Source organism: Notamacropus eugenii, chromosome 5 (genome assembly GCF_028372415.1).
Source record: "Notamacropus eugenii isolate mMacEug1 chromosome 5, mMacEug1.pri_v2, whole genome shotgun sequence".
In the NCBI taxonomy this organism is placed as follows: Eukaryota; Metazoa; Chordata; class Mammalia; order Diprotodontia; family Macropodidae; genus Notamacropus; species Notamacropus eugenii.
The window spans coordinates 379,690,307-379,715,082 of NC_092876.1; the positions used below are offsets into that span (position 1 = coordinate 379,690,307).

Here is a 24,776-nt window from a genome sequence, read left to right on the forward strand (position 1 = left end):
GTTACAGATAAGGGAAAACATATGTAATTTATCTGAAACATGTTGTGTGGAATTAAAAATAATGAGTTATTAATATAAAGTGAAAACTACTTAGATTGGCATTCAAGGCCTTCCATGATAACTTCCATCTTTATCTCTCAGTGTTCTTCAAAATGAGCCACATACTCCAGGCAAACTGTTACATTAACTCACTGCTCCCCAAATACAATTTAAATTTTTCCAAGTCTGCATCTTTATGTATGCTATTCCTCCCCTCAGAATGTTGTCCACCCCATATCTTTCTCTCAAGATCCTACCCACACTTCAAGGACCTCTTCAAATATCTCCACCTCTGTGGAGCTTCCCCTAATTATTCCAGTCAGAAATAATCTCTTCCCTGAAATCCTAAAGTACATTGTCCTCTTTTCCCTCACCTATAATCTATAACCTCTTTTACCTTCACCTGTAAGCTTCCATTTCCTCATCTGTAAATTGGAGTAATAATAGTTCTTACCTCATAGAGTTGTTGGGAGGATTAGATAAGAAACCATTTGTAAAGCACTCTGCAGAACTTAAAGCCTTATGTGCACTACCTCTTATTGTTGTTATTTTCTTTTATTTATAACAAGAATGTCAATATGCACTTGGTTGATTTCTTATCCTATTGTGTAACCTCACAGGTTGCCATATTGAAAGGAGGACAAGATAAATTAATGTTAAGAGAAGGTCTAACAAAATTGTGTAATTGCAGAGACAGCTAAAGGATGCAGTAGATAGAGTTCAAATCCAGCCTTCAGTACTTATTAGCTGTATGACCTTGGGCAAGTCACTTAACCTCTGGGTGCCTCCATTTCCTCACCTATAAAATGAAGATAATAATAGTACCTGCCTCTCAGGGATATTATGAGAATCAAATGAGATGATATCTGTAAATTGCTTAGCACAATACCTGGCACATAGTAAGCACTTAAGAAAAGCTTGTTTTCTTCTTCCCTTTCTGATTCTCACCTATTCCTACTACCACCTGCCTTTTTTTTTCAATGTCATTGTGGAAACAGAATGTGGCTACACAAGAATGCAAGTCATTTTGTATTATTTATTTGGTCTGCATTGTGTATTGCTCTAGCCTAAAACAAATTCATTGTGTGTTGGCAAACTTTCACTGGATGAACTTCTCTGAAGATTGGTCCTTCTGACCCAAGGAATCATAGGAAGCATCATGAAAATAATTCCATTTGTAGAAGTCTTTGAACAGTTGGATTTTGATAGGGACATATAGTATGGACAGCCTGTTGATGGCTTGTACTTAACGCTATTCCAGCTAAGTAGAATCTTCAAGGCTTGAAATGTGTTGGCATGACCTCCAAGAACCCAGAGCCATCTCCATGACACTATGGAGGGGTGAAGTGGGAATTTAGCGTTCTGTGAGAAAGTTGACAAGCTTCTCAAAATTAAGTCAGCATACTTCTTTAAGAAGAGAGCTCTGGTAGATATTAGGCTGTGATGCATTGGCAGAGGAAAGCAGAAGAAAGAACAGCAGTCTTTTCAGCACTTTAGCCAGAAGGGACATTGCTATTTAAATAGTACAAAACATGATGCTGGAGGGCTTTCAAAGTTTCCTCACCATAAAATCACTGAGTTCCTTTTGTGTTCAAGGAAGTGAAGCCCTTGGGATACTTGCCTAGCCAGGGGCAAGGAAGACTGACAAACTAAAATTGGTTTCTGCCCACAAATTATTTGACAGTTGAACTGAGAGACTTGGAAGAGAGTAGGAAATATGGCAGTTGGCAGAATCACTGAGGGGGAAAAAAAGAGTCCAAATAGCTGACTTGATCTGAACTTTGGACTTTTATTTTAACTTTCTGGTATAGCTCAGATGAAATGGAAAGCTTCTTAGTTATTTTTGACCAAGGAGACTGACAAAAGTTGAAGAGAACTTCATAACCACTATCTGAGGAGATCTGCATCCTTCTCTTACAGGGAAGACGTTTATTTATCACAGAGCTTCCTGTAGATGGAGGACGCGGGAGCAGGTAGCTCTGAAGATAGCATCTCAGGTTAGGACTATACCTGAGTAAAGTAGGTGGCCAGAAGAACAGGTGGAAAGAACTATAACCATTACTTCAGAGAAGAGTATGATTAATGACAGATTTTTTCAGTGAATGATTGAAGAAAGATCAGATGAGAAGAGTTACAGACTCTCCTGAATAAGAGGGGTTTATTCATTAAAGCATTTCTAGCGGATGTTGCACAGGGTGATTTTGAAGAAAGCTGAATGGCTAAAGATCTACAGGGAAGGCCTAGATGCCAAGGCTGGCAAGAAGCAGTATAATGGTATCACTGATAAGATATCAGCAGCTTTACAAAGTTAGAGGTATAGGAGTTTTCCTTCCTTATGTGTTCACTTTCATGTGGGTGCCCTGATCACATATGCTCCCCATAGTTGTAGGTCTGCAAATGTGATCTCTGTGGAGGACCAATATTCCCACTAAGCATGTATTTATTTTGTAGTAGAATGACCACAAGTTTCATGGGAGAAGTTACTGCTATTACTATGATACTACATTAAAAGTTTTTGTAGTGAACTGTGTCCCCTGGGTGATAAGTGGGGTTGGATGGGGTTTGTAGCTATAGTTTGGAAAGAATTCTGATACTCAAAAGCACTTGGGCATCAGTTAATTTTTTAAATTATTTTGATAATCTCATTTCAACATGGTTTCCTTTGTATTTTATGTATTAAAAGCATTATTTTGAGAAAAGGTTCACAGCTTTCACCAAAGTGAAAAAGGAATTCATGTTACACATATAAAAAAAAGTTAAGAATCCCATCTGAGGTGGTAATTGTTAGCCCATGAGTAAATAAGTGGGTGGATCTTCAGGGACTATAGGTATTTGGCATCTTCAGCACTTAGGGATTAATTTGCCAGATGTTTCAAAACATTGGTATATTCTAAGAGAATGAAAAAGAGCATGAAAGGTATTTTTACTTTTTAAAAAAGGAAGACATAAATAAGCAACTAACAACCAATATACCTACTTTCTTATTGCCATAAAATTTTTTATTAGAATGGTTTACGAACACATCAAGAGCACCCTCAGTGAAAATGCGGGAAGGGAGAAGAAAAGTATTCATAGACAAAAACGTTTTGCTTTTTCTTTATATCCCTAACATTTAGCATAGTCCCTGGCATACAGTTTGTACTTAATGTTTATTAATTGATTTACTGATTGATTGATTAGATTCATTGATCAATTGGTATCAGACTTGATTGACACAGAATTGACAGAAGTGATTGACACAGGATTGACACAGTTGAATATAATATAACATCCAACCACAGGGGCAGGTATACTGGCATAAGACACTCCCAGATGAGGAAATTCCCTCTACCAGCACAGAATAACACTTTGTCACTTAGAGAGTTGCCTCTAGTAAAGTGAAGTGATTTGGTCAGGGTCATACAAGCAGAATATGTCATAAATTTAGATCAGAAAGAGACTTTAATACTCTTCCATTTCACAAATGATGGAACTGAAGTGGAGAGAATTAAAGTGACCTGCCTAAGGTCATACAACTAGTGAATAGGATTCCTGAAATTCAAACCCAAATTTTTTTGACTTGACTTTAGCCTGATTCTTTCTGGTTCTAATTATAGCGCTATCCACTATATCACTTTGCCTCTCAATATCACTCTGTATTTAATAATAATAGTAGTAATCATTAATAATAATAGCATTTTCTTTGAGAACATGGTATGGTGGATGAAGAGTTTACCTCAGAATCAGGAAGACCTGGGTTCAAGTCCCACTTTGGAAACATATATTCTATGAGACTATAAGCAAGTCATTCAACTTTAACAGTTCTCTGGGCAGTTCTCTAAGACAAGGAGTTTGAAAGAAGATGCTGACCTGCACTGACAGAAAAAGTTTCACCATTTTGGGCTTCCATATAGCAATGAAATTAGAGTTACAATCTTATCCCTATTTAATTCTGTAGAACAAAATGAAGCCTTGAAAGCTCTTCTCAGATAAAGAGTCTTTCACATGCATATTCAAATACATTAGAAATAACTTAAAAATAACCCTGTTCAGTAATGTCTTCAGTTTATCAAGTGAGCTTTTAAACATAGGGATGTTTGTTAGCTAAAGTTATCTATAGTGCTATGGATGAGATCATGGAAAAGTATTTGATACAAATCCAAAGGTATGTATAGAATAATTTCCTCTCTCTCTCTCTCTCTCTCTCTCTCTCTCTCTCATTTATATATATATATGTATATGTGTACATGTATGTGTATATATGTATACCTATTTTTGTCTAATGGTAATCATTTCTAGGGTTGGGGTGGGGAAGGAAGAAAAAAAGGAATAAAGGAAGTTGACATGATAATTTGGTATAAATGGAGGGAATGGCAAGTTGTACGTGGTAGTTTGCAATTTCATGTATAATCATCTTAGTTATTATCTACGTTATAGAAATACTTGCTTTGTTCCATGTATTAAAAGTAAAATAATTTTAAAAACCTAAATGGAGTTCAAAAAAACCCCCAAAGGATGATACCCATGGTTACACAAACATAGCTATTTCCTTCTCTGGATACCCTGTTTGTGGATGAGAGCTGTCCATAGCCAAGATTCATACAGAACAAGGAAGGTGAGGTTTAGCACCTTCTAGCAAAGCTCAAAAGGATGCCGAGACACTTGCTATCTTGAGTGATTCAAATTAAACATAAAATTATTTTAATAAGTACAAATCTCTCTGGCTCTTTGGTCTATAATGTGCCTTTTGACCCTTTAGATGGGATTGCTATCCCATGATTAGCCTATTCCCTCTGAATCTATAGCATATCTCCTGTGTCTGGCCTTTTTGTTCATGGTACCTCATAATTATTGATTATTTTTCCTTCGCCTCTCACTTACTAAGACAATACCACTGCAGACTATCTTGTCAGCCCATTTCAGGCCAGTGCAGGCCCAGATGCCTGGGAGCGACACAATAATTGCCATCGGTGTCTTCCAGCCACAGCCCCCTGCCTTCCTGCCCATGGCATCACCTTTGACCGGATCAGGAAAACACACAGATAGTGAAGTCTCACAAATATTCCTATTCATAGACCATATTGCATTAGTTAAATCAGGCCCTAGAAAACTGCCTACCTATTAAGTAAAATCCACAAATGCAAAAGAGATTGGTCTAACTACCTACATAGAATTTAAAAATGCATGTTCCTCAGATGATTACATGCAGCTTATTGAGAAGCCTATTGAATTAGACCACCCACAAGTATATTTTGGACAATCGCTGAATGGGGACAATGGACTAGTCCCTGACTTGAGTAAGAGAAAGAAATTATATTGGATCATATTTGTAAAATTACACAGTGCTTTCGATGGCTCCAGTCTGCTTTCTGCTACCTCTGCACAAGCCCATCTCTTTACTGGGAGAAGAAAATACACATGTATGTAGCTCTTACTATGTGCAAGGCACTGTGCTAAGTGCTTTTCAAATATTATCTCATTTGCTCTTTACTCCATCTAATATCTTTGTGGATATGTGATGAGGCTACAGATCATGAAACATTCCAGTCTTAAAAAGCTTACCATTTAAAAGGGCCTAAAGGACAATTTAAAGACTCATGATGGGATACAGTATGTCATCAGCAAATGAGAAGTAGCCTGGAAGACCTTATTTATCAAGGCTATGTGTCACCTGGAAGGGAAGTGAACCAGTCATGTTTTGGCAATTAGAGACAATAAATGGGTAACCTGAGTGATTTATTGATGCTTTTGAGATCTGAAAATAATAGACAGATATCCAGTGGAGATCTTTGTTGGAGTATTAGTGGGGAAATAAGATCATGAATCACATAAATTAAGGTCATGGAAGGGTTATGATCTATGTGAGTGAAGGGAGACTCCCCTCCTCCCCTAGCTGAAATCACAGGTCCACCAAAGTATGTAAGAATGATTCAATGAATATATAAAGATATTGCCATTAATTAGATTTTAGGAGGATACTTGAATCACCCTTACAATTGTACTGAACTATCCACAGTTTCAAGGCCAACAGCACACATTCATCAAACATCTGGCTAGGGTTTGGAATAGACTCCAGGGTCACAAAGCAATTTCTTCTGTATGAGGCCATATGATGCACAAAGGGATTCAATCTTCTCCTCTATTAGTACTTTGCTTTGGTCAGCTGAACAAACCAGCCCAGACAGGATGTAAGGAGAAAAAAAATCATCTGCCTCTCAGAAAGATGCCTTCTCCTTTACGATTCATTCTCCCCAGACCTTTTTCATTTGTTCTGCTTTGTCTCAAAGAATGACCCACTGCTTAGATACAGCTGTTTTGAGTAAGCTTTTTGACTGAAGGTATTTTCATTTTCCTCTCTTAGAGAGCTGGTGTTTGGTATATTTTTCATTTACTTCTTTAAAGGACACTTTAAGATCATCTATCCTCCCCTTCCCCGCCCCCCAAAAAATCTATTAAGTCTCATGCCTAATGCTGTGTTGAAAATCAGCAGCAGTAGGGCTTCCCTTTGTTTTGTGAAAGATAATTTTTTAAAAAGCATTCAAAGAATACTGAAATGAGAGTCAGAAAATCTGCATTCAAATTCCAGAATTCCCACTCATTAATTGTGTGACCTTGGTCAGGTCACTTTAATTCTCAATGCCTCAGTTTCATCTTTTGTGAAATGAAGGGGTAATAAGGTCCCTTTCAGCTCTAAGTCTATGATCCTGTCCTATGAACCTATGACTCTAACTTTACGAAGTAGATTTATTTTTTATACATAGATGAATTTTAAGAGCTTACACACACACACACACACACACACACACACACCTTCTATTCTGCCTCCATCTGCATGAATGAAACTCTCTACTGCCAAAAAAAATCATTGGTTTTAGAATGACATCACCTGAAGAAAAATAAAGATGATTTTTCAGCAGAAATTGCTTTCACACTGCTTGCTGTTTTCTAAAGATTCCCCCAACCTGGTAAAAAATGAAAACTTTACTTTAACAAAACCTGCAGGAAAATTAACTTTAATTTTCTGTTATCTGGATGCTGTCATCTATTTCTGCTTCCTTTTGTTTTCTCAAGAAAAGAAAAGGGAAAATGTCACATATTCTAGAGAGAATAAAACCAACCTTTTAACTTTCAGATTGGGTGCAAAAGAACAAAATAGAGAATAAGGGTTTTATCTTCTATTCCTTAAAAAAAAGAAGGAAATGTCATTAAAAAACTGAAATTGATTATATTCTGAAATCAAATGGAAAATTTCACGCCAGAACTATTGCTCAGAATCTAAATGCTTCTCTAATGTTGTTCAAGGTTCAGTTAAGCTAGTTGTTAAGTAAATGAGTTTTATACACATACACTGCTTTCAAAATTTGATTTGCCTTAGAAAACTGAGGCTAAATTAGACCCACATTTGGAAATTGCAGAAAAGCTTAGAATAGCTTATTATTTAGGACTCACACAGAAATTCATATTTTCTATGCACCTATAATCATGTGCTAGTTATTAAACAAAAGTTCTGTGACGTCAGTCAGCACTACTATCTCTAAGAATCCCCAGAGGCAGGAAGTACTGCATGTTCATCCTATTCTATTCCCTTACAGACTGATTTCACTCAGGAACAACACTGTAAGTCATAAATCCACAAAATGGTAAGAGTTAGAAGGGACATTGAAGCTTATCTAGCCCAAGTACTTCATTTTACAGAGGAAACTGAAATCCAGAGAGGTAAAAGTAATGTATCCAGGGTCATACACTTCAAGAATCAAGACCCATAGTGATCACAAAAATACTATTATCATTTCTGAAGTTCTTGGATAGCTACAGGGCAGATCGTGACTTGAGCATGTTGGTTGCCCTATGGCAAAGTTGTGGAAGGGTATGAACTCATTCCACTAGATAAGCAAGCACGGATTAGTTGCCATATGTTTCCCAGAAGGAAATACCCACATCAGTGGAATGGTAGGATCCATTTGATTACTTCAAGGTTACCATTCTCTGAATTGGAAGGGACCTCAGGGGTCATCTATTTAACTTCTACTTGAATAGGAAACCCCCTCTGCATATTCACTCAAAATTGATACTTAACATTCATTGAAAGGTCACTGAGGTGGAGCCAAGATGGTGGAGTAGAAAGGCGCACATACTCTAGCTCTTCCCCCACAACCCATAAAATACCTGTAAAGAAAGATTCTCAACAAATTCTAGAGCAACAGAAGCCACAGAATGATGGAGTGGAGGAGATTTCCAGCCCAGGGTGACCTGAAAGGCCGAAGGGAAAGGTCTGTCACACCAATGCAGAGAGGAGCACAGCCCAGCCTTGGCCGCCTGGCACCAGGAGGAGCAGAACTGGGGCAGGCCTCGGGCACAGAATCCCCAGCAGCAGCAGTGGTTCACAGATCCCTCAACCCACACGTGACAAAGACACTTCAGATGTCAGTGAGAGGGCTTTTTCACATCTGTAACAAGGGAGTAGGGTCCTCCCGTAGCCCTGACCCCAGGCAGCAGCAGCAGCAACACCAGCAGAAGCAGCAAAAAGCCCTGCGTGGCAGCCTTGCACCCCACCTAAAGTCCCTAGAGGAACTGAGCAGCTGATCTGAATCTCAGCTGCAAGCTCAGCCAGGGAGTAAACTTCTCTCCTGTGATTGTGCCACCTTGGAGGAACTGAGAACTTACAAGTCTCCAGATTATACCCTCCTTTAGACAAAAGAGCCAAAAGTCAAATAACTGGTTGGGAAATGCCAAAAAAAGGGGGAAAAAATAAGACTATAGAAGGTTACTTTCATGGTGAACAGGTATTCTCTCCTATCCTTTTGAATAAGGAAGAACAATGCTTGCCAACAGGGGAAGACATAAAAGTCAAGGCTTTTGCATCCAAAACCTCCAAAATAAATATGCAATCCTAGGACATGGAAGAGTTTAAAAAGGATTTTGAAAATCAAGTAAGAGAGGTGGAGGAAAAATTGGGAAGAGAAATGAGAGAGATGCAAGAAAATCATGAAAAGCAGGTCAACACCTTGCTAAAAGAGACCCAAAAAAATGCTGAAGAAAATAATATCTCTAAAAATAGGCTAACTCAATTGGCAAAAAAGGTCCAAAAAGCCAATGAGGAGAAGAATGCTTTCAAAAGCAGAATTAGCCAAATGGAAAAGGAGGTTCAAAAGCTCACTGAAGAAAATAGTTCTTTCAAAATTAGAATGGAACAGATGGAGGTTAATAACTTTATGAGAAGCCAAGAAATCACAAAACAAAACCAAAAGAATGAAAAAATGGAAGATAATGTGAAATATCTCATTGAAAAAACAACTGACCTGGAAAATAGATCTAGGAGAGACAATGTAAAAATTATGGGACTACCTGAAAGCCATGATCAAAAAAAGAGCCTAGACATCACCTTTCATGAAATTATCAAGGAAAACTGCCTTGAGATTCTAGAACCAGAGGGCAAAATAAATATTGAAAGAATCCACCAATCACCTCTGGAAAGAGATCCAAAAATAGAAACTCCTAGGAATATCATAGCCAAATTCCAGAGTTACCAGGTCAAGGAGAAAGTATTGCAAACAACTAGAAAGAAACAATTCGAGTTTTGCAGAAATACAATCAAGATAACACAGGATCTGGCAGCTTCTACATTAAGGTATCGAAGGGCTTGGAACAGGATATTCCAGAAGTCAAAGTAACTACGACTAAAACAAAGAATCACCTACCCAGAAAAACTGAGTGTAATACTTTAGGGGACAAAATGGTCATTCAATGAAATAGAGGACTTTCAAGCATTCTTGATGAAAAGACCAGAGCTGAAAAGAAAATCTGACTTTCAAACACAAGAATCAAGAGAAGCATGAAAAGGTAAACAGGAAAGAGAAATTACAAGGGACTTAGTAAAGTTGAACTGTTTACATTCCTACATGGAAAGATAATATTTGTAACTCTTGAAACTTTTCTCAGTATCTGGGTAGTTGGAGGGATTTTACACACACACACACACAGAGGCAAAGACAGAGAAAGAGAGAGAGAGAGAGACAGAGAGACAGAGAGACAGAGAGAGACAGAGAGAGAGAGACAGAGACAGAGACAGAGCGAGACAGAGAAAGAGACAGAGAGAGAGACAGAGAGCACAGGATGAATTGAATAGGAAGGGATCATATCTAAAAAAATAAAATTTAGGGGTGAGAGAGGAATATACTGGGAAGTGAAAGGGAGAAATGAAATGAGGCAAATTATGTCTCATAGAAGAGGCAAGAAAAACCTTTTGCAATGGAGGGGAAAGGGGAAGAGGTGAGAGGGAAAAAGTGAAGCTTATTCTCATTACATTTGGCTCAAGGAAGCAATAAAGTACACTCAGGTTGGTATGAAAATCTCTCTTACACTTCAGGAAAGTAAGGGACAAGAGAATAAGAGGGGAGGGGATGATGGAAGAGAAGGCAAATGGGAGAAGGGAGCAATTGGAAGTAAACATTTCTGGGAAGGAACAAGGTCAAAAGAGAGAATAGAATAAATGGGAGGCAGGATAGGTTGGAGGAAAATATAGTTAGTCTTACACAACATGACTATTATGGAAGTCATTTGCAAAACTACACATATATAGCCTATATTGAATTGCTTGCCTTCTCAGTGGGATGGGTGGGGAGGGAGGAAGGAAGAGAAGTTGGAACTCAAAGTTTTAGGAACAAATGTTGAGTACTGTTTTTATGTACAACTGGGAAATAAGAAATACAGGATATAGAAATTTATCTTTCCCTACAGGACAAGAGAGAAGATGGGGATTAGGGAAGGGAGGGGTGTTAGAAGAGAGGGCACACTGGTAGAAGGATCAATGAGAATGCACAGCATTTTGGTGGAAGAGGGGAGAGAGGGAGAGAAAATTTGGAACTCAAAATTTGGTGGAAATGAATGTTGAAAACAAAATAAATTACCTAATTAATAAAATAAAAGATCATTGAGCAACATATATGTGACTCAAATCATAGATTTAAAACTTGAAAGAATGTTGGAGATCACCTAGTCCAACCACATCATTTAACACACAAGAAAACTGAAGACCAAGGGGAAATGACATGTCCAAGATCACATACATACTACATAGCCTATCTGAATATTCTGACTCTAATTCAAACATTCTGCCAGTCTCTCTCTATAATACCTCAGATTGTATCCTATTCTCATCCCTGTCTTGAACCAAAATCCCATCATCTTTCCAGTTACATAGACTTCCTCCAAATCCAACCTTTTGCCAAGGTCTCTTGATTTTATCTTCATGTCTTGAAAATACTCTCTTCTCTCCTCTGTCACTACCACTACTATGGTGTAGCTCTCATCATCTCATCCCTGGACTGTTACAATAGCCTGCCTGCTGATCTGTGTATCATGAGTTTCTCTGCATTCTAGTCCAGCCTCCACTTGGCTGTCAAAATGATATTCTTAAAGTGTAGCCTGACCATATCGTTTCACCTCTGCTTCAATAAACTCCAATGGACCCCTAAAGCCTCCAAGATCAGTATCTTTACTTCAAAGCCCTTCAATGACACCACCACCCCTTCCTACCTATCCAGTCTTTTTACAACTTATATCCCTGCACTCTTCAATCCAGTCACACTGGCCTCAAGACACACTATCAAATCTTGGCATTCTCACTGTCTATATATACTTCATGCTTGGAATGCTCTCTCCCTTCCTCTCCACTTCCTGGCTTCCCTGGCTTCCTTCAAATCCCAGCTATAATCCTGCCTTCTATGGGAAGTCTTTCCCAACACCTTTTAATTCTAGTGATTTCTGTCTATTGAGTATTTCTCATTTATCCTGTGTATAGTCATTTGTGTGTATTTAGTTATAGTTATCTGCATGTTATCTCCTCCATTCAACTGAGAATTCCTTCAGAGTCGAGATCAGCTTTTGCATTTCTTTGTAGCCTGAGTGATTAGCCCAATGCCTGGCATATAGTAAGTTAGTAAGTATTTAATAAATGTTTATTGACTAAAACAAATGAGACAGGAGGCACAAAGACATTAGATATGCCTTGTCTCTTATTTCAGCTTGGTCTTTAGGGAAAACTTTGTAGGAAATGTTGAATGGTTTTTGTCAGCCAATGTTTGTGCTCTGGCTAGTGCTGTGGGGAGCAGTAGAAGGGGATGGCAATGACTGAGGGCAGGAAAAGACAAATATGGTTAATGCTATGCAGTGAAAATGTTATAGACTCCAAATGATCAGCTTAACCTAATACAAATCTCAGTATTTTTGAAAGCTATCTGAAAGGCTTTTATTTTTAAAGGTATTTACAGTTTTAAAGAGAAATGACGAAGCCGATCAAAGATCGTGTGATCTGCAGTTTCCAAGACTGAAGTTTCTCTCACACGACATATGTGGGAAAGTGACTTTTATTCCCCACCCCCAACTTTGTAGCAGAGCAGAGAAGTCTAGTGTGGGGTTGACGTTCTACAACAATTATGATTTCTCCAACTAAACTTATGTGTTCTGGATCGCCAGTAAAAGGTGAATTCATTCCATCTATTTTTATTACTTCATACTGCCAACAATTAGTTATCTACAAAGCTCTTTGGGCAAGCCACAAAGGAGTGCTAAGTGGTATTCTGAAGTCTATATGCACTTAAAAACCAAAGTACAGAAATAAACGCAAAGCAGGATGTTCCATTATCTCTTTGAGATGAATATGGTGAAACACAGTCTTGGATCATTTAATGAGAGTGTGAAATTGGGATCATAATGTGCTGAGAACACAAGCAATATCACATTAAGTCAGTGTCACATTGTCAGCATTACATTTATTGTGACTAAGAGAGTCTCTTTTCCAAAGCTCTCATTTTAAGGGGAGGACCACAGAAACTGAGATAGTTGAGGGGGCTTGCCCAAAATATTAATAAGTTACATTTTTATAGTATGCAAAGCCATATGATCATGAAAGAGACAAGATCTTTTAGTTCATTTCCCTTGTTTTATAGATGAAAGTCAAAAACTGAGAAGCAGGAAGTAAAAAGCAAACAGTTCTGCTCCAACTGATTTATACAAAAGGAAAGCTTTTCAAAAGGATAACTTCTATAACCTTAGTGGGTCACAGAAATTTGATCCTTTATAAAGCTGAGAGCAGAGTGTATATTCACTTGCATGTCTGGGATTTAAACTATTATGCATTCTACTTATTGTGTTACCAAAAATTGACAAAGCTCACTATGCTACCCATGGAGGGTGAAAGGAAGGTGATAAATAAGATGTCAGGTGACTAGGTTTGGAGACATCAGGATATTCATCTCGCCCCAAAATGTGCATCTGCCAAAGGAACCTGCCTAGTCAGGGACCAGTGGAGGCTCATCAGCTATAAAGAAGGGGTGGAGTGGACAAGGTGAGGACAAGTCATAGAGTCATACCTAAAAGAAGGAATGACACAGAAGAAACATTCAAGGATACAAGTTAATACTATCCCTTTGATATTCTCTGTGTCCAAGTCCTCAGGTTATTGAAAGGCATAGTCCAGGACAAAATTTTCTTTCTCACAGGAACAGACATATAGGGAAACCTAGACATACAGGGAAAGCTACCTAGGAAAGCCATATCTCCCACAGGTACACTGTACTTCATTTCCCTTTATTAACTCTCTCATTTCCCTTTATTCCTTCAAGGGCAACCAATTCTACAAAAGGAATATTACTGGGAAGTAGTTAAATGCCAGCCAAGAAGTGCACCTGGATGGAAAATTTCCAACGCAGAAGAGAGGACAAGGCCCCCACCAGGGTTACTACTGTCAGTAACTATTGTGTTCTTGTCCCACCTTAGAAATCTGAGTACAGATGTCTTGGGGAAGTGGCAGGGGAGAGAGGTCAAGAAAATGTAAAACTTATGGAAGTTGAAAACTAAAAATAAATTAATTTATTTAAAAAAAGGAAATCTGAGCACGAACTTAGAGGATACTAGACTGTATAAACATAATGAAGGGAGCTAGAGTTGTGGGTGCTACTGGATCAGAAAGACCAACAGTGGGGTTAAAAAAGCCTCAAGGAAGACAAAGGAAACCTTGCAACATAGCCTGGTCATGGCATGATGGTTACAAAGTGGCAGCAAGATGTTCCATCCTTTCCTTTGAACTGATTTAGGATAATGGTATCAACCTTGGGGTAGTCATGCCCTGGAGACTGCCAAAGAGTGAGTCCTTCCCACTAGCCATAGTACCAGGATGTAGTTACTGACATGCTCAGATGATTCTAATTATAACATATAAGAGGTTAGACTATGACAACTGGAGAAAAATTGAGGAGTTGTGGGTGGGTATTGGAAAAGCCGGGATTATTCCTTTGGTAGGAGGCCATGTATCCTAGTGGTCAGAGGGGATTTTGAGTCACCTGGAATTCATAATGGAGACTTCCATAAGGCTGGAGTACAACCAGACATCAGGCTTCCAAGTAGGTCTCTGTGTGACTTGGAGAATTACTTCAGGAAAAAATTAAGACCAAAAATGGATTGTGAATAAATTTCTCTTTTATTTTCTTTGTTCTTTGAATAAAATTCAACATTTTCCCACAGTAATATGAATAAGGGAGAAGTTCATACTCATTTAGTGGGAAAGTAGCTGGTGTATTAGAAGGTGCCACACAGATTTTCCCAGATTTCTTGACTGGAAATATATATACAAGTCAAAAGAAGTGAGACAGATCTCGAAAAGGACTTTGAGCCTTTTTTGTCAAGATGATCTCTGATGCAAGGGTTTCAAAACCATTTTACAGTCTTTTGACTTCCTCTGACTTTCTATGCTCTATATTTTGACTTAAATATTATAGAATGAAGCATCCCATTAGTGACTACTTTCTTCTCTGTTTATTAAAATCTCTTTTTCTGTGTCACCATTTATTTCTTCACCTTTTCCAGGGCATTGGCACCTATAAGACAAGGGTATTCATACACTTTAAGTGTCCAAAGTTTCCAGACTCTGTTTTAACTCCTTGGCAGTATTCATGGGCATAGTGAAGAATTCATTTCAACAAAACAAGTATTTATCAAGTACCTACTATGGGTAAAACACTAGTTTAGGTGCAAGGGGTAAAAAGATGAAAGTTAATGTAATCTCTGCCTTCCAGGGTCTTATAGACTGGTCATAGACATAAATAACTGATATATTGAGAGAAAAGGCAGTAAGGTGGCATAATAGATAGAGTGCTGGGACCGGAGTCAGGACGATTCATCTTCCTGAGTTCACATCCAGCCTCAGACACTTACTAGCTGTGTGACCCTGGGCAAGTCACTTAACCCTATATGCCTTAGTTTCCTCATCTGTAAAATGAGCTGGAGAAGGAAATGATAAATTATTTCAGGTTCTTTGAAAAGAAAACCCTAAATGGACTCATAAAGAGTTGAACAGGACTAGAAATGACTGGACAGCAACAGAATGAGGGAAAAGAAGAGATGCAGAAAGGGGCTATGAGGTGTTTGTGGAGAAAGATGTTTTTCTTTTCTTTCATCAGCAGCAGATCAGAAAAGTCACTCTAAAAAAAATCAAAGTGGATAAGATCCACAAAGAGAGAAAAAGTGGTTTTGTGATAAACAGACAGAATCACAATTTGTATGGACCCTGTAGCATGAGAATGAAGCAATGTACAATGTGACTGTAAAGGCAAGTTGGGAACAGGTTGGGAAGGGCTCAAAAAGTCAGAAAAATATATATTTTATCCTAAAAGCAATAGGGAACCACTGGAGCTTAATGAGTTAGAGAATGGCATGATCGGACCTGTACTTAGTAACTCTGTGGTGGATGGACTGAAGTAGTGAGAGACTTGAGTCAGAAATATTAATTGGGGAGCCATTGCAATAATGTAGGCAAGTGGTGATAAGGACCTGAACTAAGGTGATGTCTGAACAGAGATAATGGGTTAAATGCAAGTAGAAGTGAAAATGACAAGATTTGGTAACTGATATAGCAGGCAAGGGGAAATGAGGAGTGAGAGTTAATTCCAAAGTTACAAATTTGAGAGAATAGATGATGTATTTGACATAAATAAGGACTGAAAAGGGATAAACCATGAGGTGGGGGCAGGAGAGAAGATAATGGGTTGTTTTGGATATGAGGAATTTGACATGTCTCTGGGACATCCAGTTTGAAATATCCAAACGTACATCACTGAGGATGATGAGAAAGCTTACAAGAGAAGAATGATCCAGGTGCTGTAGTCCTTGGATACATGTTGTCATGATTTTCATAATTTTGGTAAAAATGCTTACTAATTTAGTGAAGTTGTTGCATTTGTGTTAGAGAAGCTGGTTTCCTCTTCAAAGCCTATCTTAGAGGTTCCTAAACTTATTTGACCTACCGCCCCCTTTTCAAAAACAAATTATCCCAAAGAAATCTACTCTCTTTAACCCTTTAGTGTTTTTTTTAATTTGCATCATTTCAAAAATACACAATTTTTTTAAATGATGCATCTTAAATTTAACAATTTATTGTAAACTTGTGGGTTTTTTCTCGCCTGGAAATTTTGATGACACAATATTGCATTATCTAACTGTATTGTATTGTAAATAAGTCATTACATGCACATATTCCTGCTCATGCATGCTGGACTTTCCAATATGCTCACCTTGTTTGTTAACACCTGTTGTTAGACTTGACCATTAATCAGTTGTAACTTACCTTTTGTGTGTTTATTTGGAAAATAATATAATCACTACAACTTTAACTCTACACCACAACTTTAACTGTTGTATTGTATAACAATACAACAGATGAAACATTTATGAATTCACAATTTTCTTGTCTTCTCTTCTTTCCTTATGCTTCCCACTGCCCCCTTGTTTTTATTCAACCCCCTCCCCAGTTGCCCCAGAGGCTATTACTATCCCCGGGATCATTCCAGTGCCCCTAGTTGGCGATATTGCCCCATTTGGGAATCTCTGGCCTATCTTCTCCCTACACTAGGAACTACAGTCAAGTCACAATGCTGAAGTTGTGATATTACCAAAAATATCCAAGGCAACAGGCAGCAATTGTCCTAAACATAGAATTATTATTTCAACTCAAGAGAAAACACAAAGAGAAGCTATCTTATAAGAAGGAAAGGTTCGTATTTAAACACATACCTTTAAGAACAAAAAATGGAATGTGACAAAAGCAATTTTAGTTGCTCTAGGTGCTCTTTTTAAATATCCAAAAGCCTCAATGTGGGAAGCATCATTAATTAAGAATCTTTGCCGAGAAAGAAATTCTGATGACAAAATGCCTTTGCAACTCTATCAAATATATATTGATACAACATAAAAGAGGAAAGGAAACCAAGTTGTCTTTGGAGTGCCTTTATACATCAGTTCCTTCTCAGTAGGAATAATTGGAGTTGATTGTTCCGTGTACTGAAAATCAGAATTGAAGTCAGAAGTTAAAAATTGACTTACCGAAGGAAAAAAATTAATATAGACATTCTGTAATATTTCAGAACAAAGGGTCATTATAATAAATTTATATAATTTTATATCAAGTCAAATTTTTGACTAGTGTCAACCTGTCTAACCAAGATCTGAAATGGGACCCTGTATGTGAATATAAAGAAATATCAATATGCCAGAAGAAATAACAAGAATTCAGAGAAACTTATAAAGTTTGAACAACTAACCCAACATCCACAATAATGTAAAAGAAAACAACATTGAGAAACAATAGAACTCTGATCAATACAGTTGATCTTGACCTCACAAAAGAGATGGTGAAATATACTTCCTCATATCAAAGAAGTAAGGAATGTATGTATGTAAGTAATGTATGTATGTAATGTAAGTAAGGTATGGAATAAAGCACATATATGATCAATGTATTGGTTTATTTTGCATAACTCTAATCTCTTTCATATATGGGACAATATATAGGATGGGGAGGTAAATAGAAAAGTTCTTGAAACATGATATTGAAGTCAAAGAAAAAGACCTCAGTAAAAGAAATTCTTTTAAATGTTTTACTTTTACAGAATTGAACCTGTCTACATACTGAATTTTTCTTGTGATTTTATGGGACAAGTAAGAGACAAACCCTTCAGTAAGATGGATTTGGGGATTCAAGATATTAAAGAATGAATAGTCTTTATGAAGTACTATGTGCAAAGCACTATGTTAAATGCTAGGAATACAAATATAAAATTGAGGCAATCCCTACCTTCAAGGAACTTACGTTCTAATGCTAAAGAATGGTCCATGTAGAAGAGTGGTGTTTAAGGAAGGGAGCTAAGGTCAGGAAAGTCATAAAGACGGAGGGAGAGTGGGAGGAGAGTAGTCATTCGATAGGTTTTTCCATTTGCAATGGTTCACAGAGTAAGCGTTAGAAGGTAGAAGTGGGAGGAGGCCAGTGAAAGGATGAAAATGACCCCAGTAAAGATGAATATACAGGGTCCCAGAGAGTACAAAGCTGAGTGACTTAGTTTTTTCCAGATTGAAGTATGAGACAAATAGTCATAGTCTAAAAGAAAAAAGAAAAAAAAACATCCAGGTCTGGAAAGGAGCTCCATCTTTAAGACTAATAAGAAGTCACAAATAACAGGTGGGAAACATTGAGGTCATCCAACAGCCATTCTCCCTTTTAATTATTTCTTGTCTTTAAGTTTGGAGCAATCTAACTTTAAGGCTTTTAAGCTACTGTTCATCTTCTACATCCCAATATCCAAAGAAAAAGAAGTACTAAGTAGTTTTAAAGTTATTTCTTAGTTTCCCCCTCAAATTCAGCAGACTGTTAAAAATTATGTAGGCCTATAATCATTCTATTTATGAAGATTGAATCTGGGAGTGAAAGTTCAGCTGAATTCAAGAATCTTAAAGAAAATTTTTGGTCTGATTCTCTTCCTATGAACAGGGGGAAGGAAGCAAGCCTTTGTAAAAAAAAAAAAAATAATCCCATTATTACATACCTCCACAACTTAATCTGGGAGTGGTAGACCATGTAGTTTTTGAAAGAAGCACATGCCCCTGGTCTCATAGTTATCAAAGCAGTATTCTGTGAAGGGATCAGTTGTGACAATTGTAATTCTACTACCCAGAAACGATGCCATGGATGACTCCTTCAAGTGGTACTCAAGTCGAAGGTAGTAATGATCTTCATCTTTTCCTTCACCCTAAACTATGAAGGCATGACATTATTTTAAAAAACATATTGATTTAGCATTTTATCTTCCCTCAATTACATGTAAAACAATTTTAGTATTTTTTCAAATTTTGAATTCCAAATTCGCTCCTTCTCTCTTTTCCCTCCCTCCTCATTGAGAAGGCAAACAATTTGATATAGGTTAGACATGTGCAGTCATGCAAAACATTTTTCCGTATTAGTCATGATCTGAAAGAAAACAAAAAAAATTAAAAAGTATACTTCAATCTGTATTCAGACTCCATCAATTCTTTTTCTGGAGATGGATAGAATTTTTCACCATGAAAAGAATTTTCTTCCAAATTGTCTTGGATTACTGTATGGCTGAAAATAACTAAATCATTCATAGCTAATCATCACACTATATTGCTATTGCTGTATACAATATTCTCCTGGTTCTGCTCACTTCACTTTGCATCATTTCAGATAAGTCTTTCCAGGTTTTTCTGAAATCATTCTGTTTGTCATTTCTTATAGCACAATAATATTCCATCACAATCACATACAACATTTTGTTCAGGATTCCTCAACTGATGGGCTTCCCCTCAATTCACATTTCTTTGCCACCACAAAAAGAGTTGCTATAAATATTTTTTGTACATATAGGTCCTGGTCTTTTTTTTTTTTTTTGGTTTTTTTATTTTTTTTAAATAAAAAATTTTTAAAATAAAATAAATAAATTTTAAAATAAATAAATTTTTTATTTATTTTTTATTTATTCTTTGGAATACAAACTTAGTAGTGGTATTGCTGAGTCAAAGGTTATGAATGGTTTTATAACCCTTTGGACATAATTCCTGAATGATTGAATCAGTTCACAACTCCAACAACAGTGCATTAGTGTCTCAATTTTCCCATATCCTCTCCAACATTTGTCATTTTCCTTTTCTGTCATATTAACCAATCTGATAAGTGTTACCTTAGTGTTGTTTTAATTTGCATTTCTCTTATCAATATTGGTTTAGAGCATTTTTATATGGCTATAGATACCTTTGATTACTTTGTCTGAAAACTGCCTCTTCATACCCTTTGACTATCAATAGGGAAATGACTTATTTTTTTATAAATCTAACTCACTTCTCTACATATTTCAGAAATAAGACCTTTATCAGAAAAATTTGCTGTAATTTTTTTTACAGTTATGATTATTGTGTATTCCCCCCATCCCATTTTTCCTCATTTATCCTATTCTCTCTCTCCTTTTGCTTTGTTCCTCTTCAAAAGTGATTTGCTTCCAACTACTGGTCCCCTAATCTGTTGTCCCTTTTATCAATCACCCCCCCTTCTCTTATCCATTCCTCTCCTACTTTCATTAGTATGATATAGATTGCTATATACAGTTGAGAGTGTTATGACTCTCTCTTTGATTCAAATCCAATGAGAATAAGGTTCCCATGTTCTCTGCCCCCCCACCTCTCCCATCTTTCCTTCCACTCTAAAAGCTCTTTCATGCCTCTTTCATGTGAAATAAGTTACCCTATTCTACCCTCTCCTTTCCTCTTCTCCCAGTGTATTCCTCTTTCTCACCCCTTCATTTTATTTTTTTTAGATACCATCCCATCATATTCGACTCACATACATGCCCTCTGTCTATGTATACTCCTTGTAACTATCCTAGTAATGAGGAAGTTCTTAGGAGTCAAAAATGTTGTCTTCCCCTTTAGGAATGTAAACAATTTAACCTTATTGAATCTCTTATGATTTCTCTTTCACATTTACCTTTTATATGCATCCCTCTTGAGTCTTGTATTTAAAAGTCAAATTTTCGATTCAGCTCTGGTCTTTTCATTACAAGTGCTTGAGAGTTCCCTATTTCATTGGATATCCATTTTCCCCCTGGAGGATTATATTCAGTTTTGCTGGGCAGGTAATTCTTGATTGTAATCCTAGCTCCTTTGCCTTTCAGAATAATATAGTTTCTTCACTTCCATTTGACCAGTTATGTTTTTCTAAGGAGTTCTTCTCTTCATTGGATTTTTGTATATCTTTTTCCATTTGGCCAATTCTCCTTTTTAAGGAGCTCTTCTTTCCATTGGATTTTTGTACCCTTTTTACCATTTTGTCTATTCTGTTTGTAAAGGTGTTATTTTCTTCAGTATTTTTTTTTTGTTCCTCCTTTACCAAACTGTTGACTCTTTTTTAATGATTTTCTTGCATCATCCTCATTTCTCTCCCCAATTTTTCCCCTACCTCTCTTATTTGATTTTTAAAATCCTTTTTGAACACTTCCAAGAATTTTTTGAGGTCTAAGACTAATTCACATTTTTCTTTGAGGCTATGGATATAGTAGTTTTGACCTTGTTGCCTTCTTCTGAGTTTGTGTTTTCATCTTCCCCATCACCATGGTAACTTCCTGCCTTTTCTCTGCTGTCTTGCCTCTGCCCCCCACCCCAGCCCACAAGGCACTGTCTTCTGAAACCAGGCAAGTATTCTCCCCTTTTTATACGGAAAGCTAAAATGCAAATGGTGGTGAGGGAAGAGATATGAGATAGAAGGAGAATAAAGAACAAGGACATTTCCACTTATACTAGTCATCTCTTATTGAGGAAAAAAGAAATAAAAATGCTTAGTTACTACATTCCTAATCTTTTCAAATTCCCCTCCCCACCTCAAGGACTTTCCTGAAGATAAATAAACATTGGTCAACAAAGTTTCTCCTAGCATTCCAAAGAGTACCTAATTTCCTGTAACCCCCTAAAATTAACTCTTCCTCACTATTCAGTAACCTAGAAATTCTTAAATGTCTAACTCCGTTTGGGGGAAAGTCAAGATGACATTTTTCAAACTCTTAATATCTCTCATGAGCTCAATTATAATCAAGTTTCGAGAACACTTCCAAGGATGAAACATTTTTACTTGAAGACAATTTATCTACTTTAAATGTCATTAAAGTGTGATTGGCAGAGCATCCTTGGGGAATTGATACACAGAAGTAGAATAACAGCATTTCTTTTAGGTAGGTGGATTTCAACTGATTTTAAATTGCCAAATCCTTTTCCCCAAAGAAACCAAGTAAAACTGGGAAATAAAGATTATTATTGTTAAATGAGAAGCATTCTTTGATATCTGTATTTGGTCTAGCAAGAGTTTGCATAGGATTATAATAACATCAAGCTCAAGAGAGAATCAGGGCATGACAGTATATTCCCCAAATCCTTGCATACTTTTGATGATTTAATGCAATGCTTTCAGATTACAATTGTTCTTTAGGCTGTAGGGAGTCCTGATTACCTTTCCTGCTTCTTACACCCAAATAAGCTGATATTTGTATACCACTTTATTAGTTATAAAGCATAACCTCAGAATCATAGAATCATAATTGATAGCATTGATAAAGTACTTTAATTTTTTCAAAGTGCTTTATAGATGTGTCATTTTATTCTCACAACACTGTGGAAGGTAGGTGCTATTCTTATCCCCACTTTATCACTGAGAAAATGAAGGCAGACAGAGTTAAGTAACTTGCCCAGGGTCATTCAGGTAGTAAGTATCTGAAGCCGGATTTGAACTCAGGTTTCCCTGACTTCAGGTCCAGCTGGAATCTACCTAGTTGCCTCAAAAGGAAGTTAAATGATGAACCTAAAGTAATACAAGTAGTTGAAATCTGAACATGGATTCTTTTATTTACCATGCTCTTTCTATTGCACTAGGCTTAAAAACCATGGTTGTCAACTTTTTTCCAATATAAGGAAACTCTTTAATATTAAAAACAATTGTGAAGCTCACAGGAATAATAATACTCTAAGTATCCATTAGTCTAAAAAATGCATAAAGACAAAAGTATTCAGAAATACTTTTAAACAAATATGTATTTTATTGATCACACATTTATTAATGCTTTTATTGATCAATATACATTTAAAAGAGCAGTGTTCATATACGTAAGACATATTAGGATGCCCATCCATCAGGGAAGGGCTGAACAAGTTGTGGTATATGAATGTAATATAATATTATTGTGCCATAAGAAATGGTGAACAGGCAGACTTCAGAAAAACCTGGAAAGATTTATATGAACTGATGCTGTGTGAAATGAGCAGAACCAGGAGAACATTTTACACAGTAACAGCCACAGCCTGCGATGACTGACTTTGATAGACATCTCTTCTCAGCAATGCAAGGACCTAAAACAATTCCAAAGGACTTAGGATGTTAAATACCATCCACATCCAGAGAAAGAACTATGGAGTCTGAATGTGGAGCAAAGCAGACTATTTTCTTTTTGCTTCATTTTTTTCTTTCTCATGGTTTCTTCTATAATTTATAATTTTTTATAATTATAATTGTAATTCTTCTATATAGCATGACTAATGTGAAAATACATCTAATAGGAATGTATATGTAAAACCTATATCAGACTGCAGGCCATCTTGGGGAGCAAGAGGGGAGGGAAGGGGAAAATCAAGTGAATGCTGAAAACTAAAAATAAATAAATTACCTTAATAAAAAGAAAAAAGATGTTATTTACTCATCTATCACAAAAGTTATAATTGCTTACTTATAGATTTTCTGATACCTTTCAAAAATTCCACCGTTCTTCAGGTGCCTGTGACCACAGATTGTATAATACTGACACAATCCAAGCCATCATTTTATTTGTTTTGCCTTAAGAATGAGTGTTTCCATCTTGCCCAGGCTGGAAGTGCAAAGACTACTCATAGTCTTGATCCCACTACTGTTTGGCACCAGAGTTTTGACCTACCTACCAAGGTGATTAGCATTTCATAGCTAGAGTGGTTCATGCCTCCTTAGGCAACCTTGTTGTTCCCCACCTGTGTGCTTACCATACTGATGCCATACTCAGCACAGACACCTGATCTGCTTAGCTTGCTACATCTCAAAGAATCTGCCAGTCTCTTCCCCTTCAATCCCTCATGGCAGGAGAGTTGACCTGTAATCAAGCCTACACCATCACCCACTCTACCCACCCCAGCCAAAATATCATTTTACATATTAAAAAACTGACACTCAGAAAGGTTGAGCAATTTACCCAAAGTTTAGGACAAGTGCACTAAACCTCCAACATAGTACTACTCAGACACCTTACTATAGTGAGGAATTGATTTGGGGTTCTTGAAGGCAAAAGAACACAAGATATTTCAAATCCTGTCAAGCTTAAAAGTATTCAAATAGGAATACAATGACAGATTTTATGTCTATCACTCAAAGACCAGCACAGTAAAGTTCAGAGGAGTGCCTCACCAGATTAACCTTAGCATGGTGCATTTTTTGACCACTGTGTCTTAGAAGGAGCACCGACTGTTAGCGAAGAGTTCATAGATCATAGACTTAGAGTTACACGGTAACTTAGAGACCCTCTACTGGCCCCAATTCATTGAGGCCCAGGGAAATAAAATGACTTGTCAAACCAAGGTCACACAAGTTTCAAGTTTCAGATCTATGATTCAAATTAAGGTCCTCTTGACTACAAATCCAATTCCAATCTCCATTTTTAAAGATCACTCATATTTATAAAATAATTGATCCTTAAGAAATTGAAAAATCCCTAAAACACTTATTAATGGAATGACAAAAGAGTTTCACCATTTCTCTTCTGAAAGGTAGAAATGGAAATCACCTAAATTTTAAAAGAAGGCCATCTTTATTTCCTTATCACATAAAGCACTGAGGTTTTCAATCCTTCTAAAGTGATTGT

At 36.9% G+C, this 24,776-nt stretch overlaps 1 pseudogene; it reads left to right on the top strand.

Annotated features, from left to right (window-relative positions):
• Positions 1 to 2,222: 2,222 nt before the first annotated feature.
• LOC140507965 (large ribosomal subunit protein uL30-like) overlaps positions 2,223 to 24,776 on the top strand; it is an 85,879-nt pseudogene continuing 63,325 nt past the window's right edge.